Source organism: Camellia sinensis, chromosome 5 (assembly GCF_055761805.1).
Source record: "Camellia sinensis isolate YWXY chromosome 5, ASM5576180v1, whole genome shotgun sequence".
In the NCBI taxonomy this organism is placed as follows: domain Eukaryota; kingdom Viridiplantae; phylum Streptophyta; class Magnoliopsida; order Ericales; family Theaceae; genus Camellia; species Camellia sinensis.
In genome coordinates, this window is record NC_138965.1 from 154,561,088 (window position 1) to 154,568,685 (window position 7,598).

General features: G+C 35.4%; 1 long non-coding RNA gene across 1 annotated transcript; it reads left to right on the forward strand.

Moving 5' to 3' along the window:
• The first annotated feature begins 4,708 nt into the window (after positions 1–4,708).
• LOC145790246 (uncharacterized) lies at positions 4,709–7,086 on the forward strand. Its single transcript, XR_014328925.1, has 4 exons — positions 4,709–5,040; positions 5,366–5,482; positions 5,947–6,041; positions 6,145–7,086. It is a non-coding gene; the product is annotated as an uncharacterized LOC145790246 (long non-coding RNA).
• Positions 7,087–7,598: the final 512 nt, after the last annotated feature.

Below are 7,598 nucleotides of genomic sequence, written 5' to 3' on the forward strand. Positions count from 1 at the left end.
TAGCCCCAGAATCTAACCACCAATCTTGATATTCAAAATTAGAATTAATTTCAGGATTATACCTAAAAGATGGTCCAGCAATTTCTTCTTTTTCCAAAACCATATTCACTTGAGCATTATGACCTTGATTTCTTTGCTTATTGTTGAACCTTGGTTTATACTCATCAGTCTTCTTAAAAAAACAATCCTTAGCATAATGATTGGTTCTTCCACATACATAGCACAACCTCTTGCCACTCCCTTGTCCCTTAAAATTATTAGCATTGGCTTGGTAGTTGTAATTATGGTGTTTGCCATTTTAACCTCTAGATTTAAACTTAAGGTTGTTCTTGAAAATTTTACCTTTAGGTCGAAAATTATTGTTGGAACTATTCTTATTCGCATTCTCCACCACATTTACCTTAGGCGTTTTCTCTTTTCCAGTTTCTAGATTTGATCTATGTTTCTCTTCCACCGTAAGTGTATTGATTAATTGAGTTAATGACAGATCTCCTTGTTTGTGCCTAAGATGCTTAGCAAAGTCATTCCAAGATGGAGGTAATTTATCGATAAGGCAAGACACTTTAAACTCCTCACTAAAAGTTGTCCCTTTCTTTTCTACTTTTCTAAGTAGTTCTTGAAACTCATGAATTTGGTCTCCTACAAGTATGTCATCTTTCATTTTGTACCCATTAAAATTAGAGACAATGAACCTATCAATACCAGCATCTACAATTCCAAATTCGGCCTCTAAGGTTTTCCATAGTTCTTTTGCAGTCGAGGTGGTTGACTGATATACATCATATAAATGGTCAGATAACACACTAAGGATTCTATTATAACAATGAAATTCGATTTGTTCGGATGACAACCAAGATCCAACAAAATCCTGATCTTCTATGGCAGACATAAGACCCAACACGGTTAACCAATATCTTGTTTGTTTTTGCCATCTTTCAAAATTGTTACCAATAAATTTTTCAGGTTTCACACTAACAGTTCCTTCTAAATTAGCCATAAAAATAAATTAGTTAAGGTACAAGAGAGTAGACAATTATAAAATCTGTGTGAGACAACAATGAAACAATCACAAATGTTATTAAATTTGAAATTGAAAAATTAATTGTGTAACGCCCTCAAAAAAATAACAATAAACCCATCAGATAAGACATGCGTTTACATTTAGACTAACTGCATTCCTTTCATTCATTAGAATTCCAAGACATAAATATTACATGTTAACCTCATAACAAAATGCCCTACGGGCTTACAGCTTTCCAAGTTAACACTTGGTTACAACAAAGAGTTCTAACTCGTGTACACATTAAGCCCTTGGCTTGAAATTACATGTAATACATCAAAAGTAAAACGACAAAACTATGCCCGCCACTAGCCTCCCAGCTATGTCCTTGGAGGTGGCATGCTTCCTGCACCTGAAAATGATATTCCCATATAGGGTGAGCCACAGCCCAGTGGAAATACACTAAACCAACCATGGGCAATGACTAAAACGTTAGCAATTGATAGTTGGTCAACACTGATACAATCACATAAATTACATATTTATGTCAACGACTTACAAGTCCCAATTACTTTTCATTTTCCCTTTTTCAACAGATAAGCATGCTAGCTCTATCATCATTTCCACAGATATGTATAAAAACTATATCTCACATTCAGATAAGCATAAAAGCTATATCCACATTCTCAACAGATATGTATATCAACAATATCCACAGATAAGCATACAAGCTGTATCCACACTCTACAACAGATATGTATAACCACAATATCCACAGATAAGCATATAAGCTATATCCACACTTCACAAAGATAAGCATATGAGCTCTATCTTCACTTCTCTAGACAAGCATATGAGCTCTGTCTACGGAGTTCATCCCCTATCTCCTCCCAATACCTATCCGGTTTAGAGGTACATCCCCTATCTTCCCCTAAACCGCGGAGTACATCCCCTATCTCCTCCTCTACACATAACGTATATAAACACATTGGTTCTATATACAATCACACAATACACACAATTAATGTATTCTATCACCCGTCAAGTTCCATGACACATTCCATTGATTAGTTTCCGTTTACCTAATCATCATGCATTGTCTACAACAATCTCGACTATCCTCCACCGATAGCCCAAAGCAGTTATTTCTAAAACAGAAAATAAATGCACAAATGGATATTCAATCAACATTTCATTTCCTCATTTCTCACCAATTAATTATCCCAATTAATTAAACAATGTAATTAGGCCATTTTCCATAATTACCATTTCAACCCTTAGGTCCCATTTTCATCAATGATTCAACAATCATTCTATTTTTCTATGCCAAACATGCATCTAGGTTTATTATGAATAAAACCCCAACTTTTGTAAAATTACACAAAAGCCCCAAACTTTCACAAATTTACCAAACCAAGCCCAACATCTCAAAATACCAAAATTTAAAGACAAAACCCATAGAGAGGAGTAGGATATCCCTACCTCAAATTCGGAGTCCCAAAGGAGAAGACGACAAAACCCAACGTGCTCCAAAACCCGAGATTTTCAGATTAAAATGAAGCCCTCGACGATCAACAACTTTTTTGTAAAGGCCAAAGGTGAGTAAATCACTCCTACTAGATCAAAACCTAGAGAGAAGGTAGAGTCTAGAGTGAGAGGCTCAACAATGGTGATTTGGGAAAAGTAAGAGAGAGAAGAGAAAGTGAAAAAGTGATTTGAAAAGTCACAATTTCGGGATTTAAACCCAGTCTTCCGCTCGAGCGTAAAACACCCCGCTCGAGCGGCCACTCACAGACTTCCGCTCGAGCGGCCAACCTCCCGCTCGAGCGCAGAATGCACTCGCCCAGCACTTTTGCAGAACCAGGCCTCCGCTCGAGCTCCCAATCCCTACGCTCGAGCGGCCACTCACACAGATTCGCTCGAGCGGCCAACTCCACGCTCGAGCGTACAACACTGCACAACAAATACTGGATGGGTGTATTATCCGCTCGAGCGCCAACACCTCCGCTCGAGCGTACAGGCCAAAAATCTGGGCAACTAGTTTTGGTTTCTAAACTCAACCAACCTGTAACCAACCGGCCCAATACATCCTATAACTCAAATACAAAGTAAGAAAGGATGTAAACAAGATAATAAACAACTACCAACATCCACGGACACATGTCCGGATCACTATACAACAAAGGTAAACCCGGGATCGCTATAAATTGCCAACAATTTAGGTATAGAAAAAATGTGACAAATTTTTATACAGAACAAATCTATACATAATAATTTATAACATGAACAATGTTAATTAAATATCATGAATCTAAATAACATAATTTATCATTTGACGTGCCTCTCACAATCACACAGGCTACTTTCTGAATTCTTTCATCTTTTACTTATTCTGTTATATATTTGTATGTATAGTTTATATTGAATTGTGAAAACCTATTTAAAAAGAATCTGTTTTGCTTTCAATATTATTGTATAAAATTGATTTAAGATAAATATTTTTTAATTCCCACAACAATCTAAAGTCGTTATGCGCTCCCTCCGTGCAGGTTCTAACGATCACAAACGACTCCAAAATACAACCTAAGAATCCACAGGAATCTGATACAATGCACAGTTGTACCAGAAGAATTTGCCAAGAATGTATCAATTACCCAGAAAATATGAAATATAAAATACTGTAAAGAGAAGAAGGAGAGAGAGAGAGAGATCAGAGTACGTTTTATATCTTTTCTCAATTAGAATCCTATTTAAATAGACTCTTTGGTATCTGCTTGGAACAGACACACCTTTTGATATAAAACCAAAACTAAAACCAAATTTAAAATTCAAATAAATAAGGCTATAAAAGGAAATAAATATATAATAAAATATAATAATAAATAAAAATAATTAAAGTTTTGAAGCTTTTAGGAAATCTCCAACAAAATCCATGGGTAAAACTGATCCATTCGAACAAGATAACAAATACAACGACGACATACCATTACTAAATTGATTAAACCCGAATCCGAGTTCAATGCAAGCCTTGAGCGTCGAGGTCCTCGTCGGTGACGCTCATGCTCCACCGTCTGCATCAGTCTTTACAAGGCGACGGCGGGACGGTAATGTTGGGGCGGTGGTGGTGCTATCGAAGATGAAGACCTAGAGAGGAGAAAGGAGCAGAGAGAGAGAGAGAGAGAGAGAGAGAGAGAGAGAGAGATGAACTCACCTTAGAATGAAGATCGCAAAAAGAGAGAGTCGAATTTTTCTGTGATATATGAGTGTGAGGTTGAGGGATCTTAGACTAATTTTCTCAAATTTTAATAATGAAATTGACAAAATTTATATCTCGTTGACAAAATTGATATATATTTAAAATTCAAATAAATATATGTGTAGATTTAAAGTTGATATATAAGATGTATAAAGATTGTTTTAAATTTTGGACACTTTTACCTACAATTGCTTATCTTCATTAATCAGTTATATTATAATAATGTGCAATGAATTACTATCACAATAAAAATTAAATATAACACGTAATTAAAATGAATAAGTATATCACTACTAGAAAATTGACTTTTGGCGTCTAGTTTTTTGCGACTGTTTGATTAGCCGTGGCAAAAAAAAAAAAAAACGTGACATGATGAAACGCAAGTAGGTAGTAAAAGGTCCCTATTTTCTTTCATTTATTTGCGCCCTTTGGTTTTGCCCTAGTAGTCACTCGACTCTCTCTCTCGTTCTTGCTTTCTATCTCGCTCTCGCTCTCTCTCTCGCTCACGTACCCATCGTTGTCTGAAGGACTCCATCAGTATGAATCTCTCCCTCGATCTCTCAATCTCTCTGTTTCTGTCTCGATCTCTCTTTCTCTCTTGAACTCTCAATCTCTCTTTCGCACAATCTTGCTCTCTCTGTATCTGTGTACATATCTCGCTGCAATTTGCTTGATTCATCGCAGAGAAACCCTAACTCTACTAGTAGACCGCATTGAAAAGGTCTCTTGGAGTTCTCAAATGCAGTAGAGTAAGCTCACCTATCACGCATTGTGTACAAATTAGGTACCAACTCTCTTCAAATTTTCTCTGTTTTTTGTTTTGATTTGTTTCATATTTGTACTTGATCTGGTTTTGTATCTGAGAGTTCCTTTGTTTTTATTTTTTGCACTATAATAATACATTTTTTTGTTGGTTTGTTCTCATTTGAGTTTGAAATTGTGTTTGATCTGGTTTTGTAGATCAGAGTTCTTTGGTTTATTGTGATTAATTTAGTTATCTTTAGATTCAGTATTTGCTCATCAAATTGATATGACAATCTTACGATTGCAGTTCTTTGTAATTTTATCTAGCGTTAGTCAAATGAAGATATCTATGGTTTTTCTTGCAGGTGATTGCAAATTCAGTCTCACTATTAAATCCATTTGATGTTATCAAACTTTTAGATTCACTAATATCTATAATCCATCTGATGTCTCTGTAATCCAGCTCTCTTCTCTACTCTTCGGTACTCTCTTTCTCTCTCTCTCTCTCTCTCTCTATATATATATATATATATCCATGTAATGTATAACTATATACATACATACATTCCATTTCTATGTCCATCAAACGAATCAGATTACTCTGAGACGATGAGTACAGTATTATCTACTGTACAATCGGTATCGAGCAAGCTTTTTTTAACTGCGAGAAATCTCTCTTTGTATGCTTGACTAAGCAATCTCGATGATTGTGAATTTTTTGAATCACGTGATTAACATTAGTTTTGTGATTTTACTTGTTATCGTCCATTCTTCCACGATTCAATCATCATGTTTTGTAAATTCTTCGACTACAATGTGAATTGTCTTTGTGGCTGACTATCCATGCTTCTAAATGCTTGAACTTGGATTTAATGAAGTTGTCTTCCAGGTTGTTTTGCAACTGTGTATATATTTCACTTAAATGTTTATTAAACACTTATCGCAGGATTGTCCAGAAGTGCATGCCAACACAGCAGAAACACTGTGTGCTATAACTCGATATGCTCCTCCAGGCCTAGCTGCTAAAATCACCAGCCCAAGGTAGCACTAGTTTTCATTCTGATCTTGTGGGAAGTTCACAATATTATATCATCTACTTGTTTCCTATTATTTAGAGAAGTAATTATTTGTTTTATGTTCACAGTTTTATAGGAAGACTCTTTTGTCATGCTCTGGAGGATTCACGGCCAAAATCTGTTTTGGTTAACTCATTGTCTGTATGCATATCTTTGTTAGACCCCAAAAGGCTGACCTTGGGGACATATCATTTTTACAGCCGCCAACTGTCTCATGGATCTACAATAAGTGCTAATCCCGAGACAGTCGAGGGCATGCTGGGGAGCCTAGGTAAGGGAACAGAACTTATTCATGATTAAAGTTGTGAATTATGGGGAGCCTTTCACTCTAGTGTTTACTGTCAATAGTAGATCGTTGTCATTATGAGATGGAAAAAACACAGCCACTTTTCGAAAGTGATTTTTATTAAAAAAAACTTATCAAGCTTTTTTTCTTCAATGCACCTTTCACCTTTAGGAGAAAAAAATTTCTATGGATATTATCTGATAATTTATATTTTCTAGGTAATTCTTGGGTATGGTGTACATATTCTTTTGTAGAATTAGCACTATTTGGGTATTTTGAGAAAAACTGTGTTTTGCTTATTTATGCTACGATTAAGGAGATTCTGATTGTTTAAAACTAGTTCTCCCAACTCAGATATATCCAATATTGAGTTTGTATTTAAATTTTTTGAGAAAAATAATTGGCAGTTCAGAAGATTTGTAAGCTGGATGATATGCTGCATGATAGTTTACATTGTTGTAGGCCTGCTCCATATTGATAATGGTACTGTTGATACAAATATGTGGGGAAAATACTTACTTTTTTTTCTCAGCCATAGCATGAATTTATAGTAATCAAAAAATAACAAGAGATTACACATGAGAGCAAGAAATCTTCCAAGAAAAGAAACAAAGTTACGAATCACACATCGTTGTCCAATCGTTATGGTTATAAATTTGTTTCATATAAGGAAATGTGGTCAAAGAGTTGTAATATTAGGATATCATGAGGAACCAATAATTTTCGTTTCTGTTTTCTTTTGAAGGTGATTTACTCAAGCTTTTGGATGTTTCATCGAATGACAATGCCTTGATTACGACATATGGCAAGTTGCAGCCACCTCTTGGAAAACATTGTCAGAAGGTATTCTTTTCTTTTGGCATTTTAGAGTAAAAAAATGTTATTTGTGCAAGGCTAAATCCACCACTTTGCCTTGTTTTTCTCTCCTTATCCCAAGGGAAAATGTTGGAGTTTTCATAAATGAAGATGGATAGTCAATATGAATTAATGCTACTTAATTATGATTATCATTTAACATGCTACCATTCAAATTATAGAGTTCATCTCAGTCTTAGTGACTGCTAGTAGTGAAGCTGTTGAGAAGGATATGCTTTTGGCAAATAGATATATATGGTTTAGTCCTATGTTACATGGCTAGGATATGAGTATTGATTGTAGGCATCGAACCTCTTAAATCCAATCTTAAGTTTAAAAACTCTTAGATGGCAGGTAGGAAGTACAGGTCCTAATCCTCTC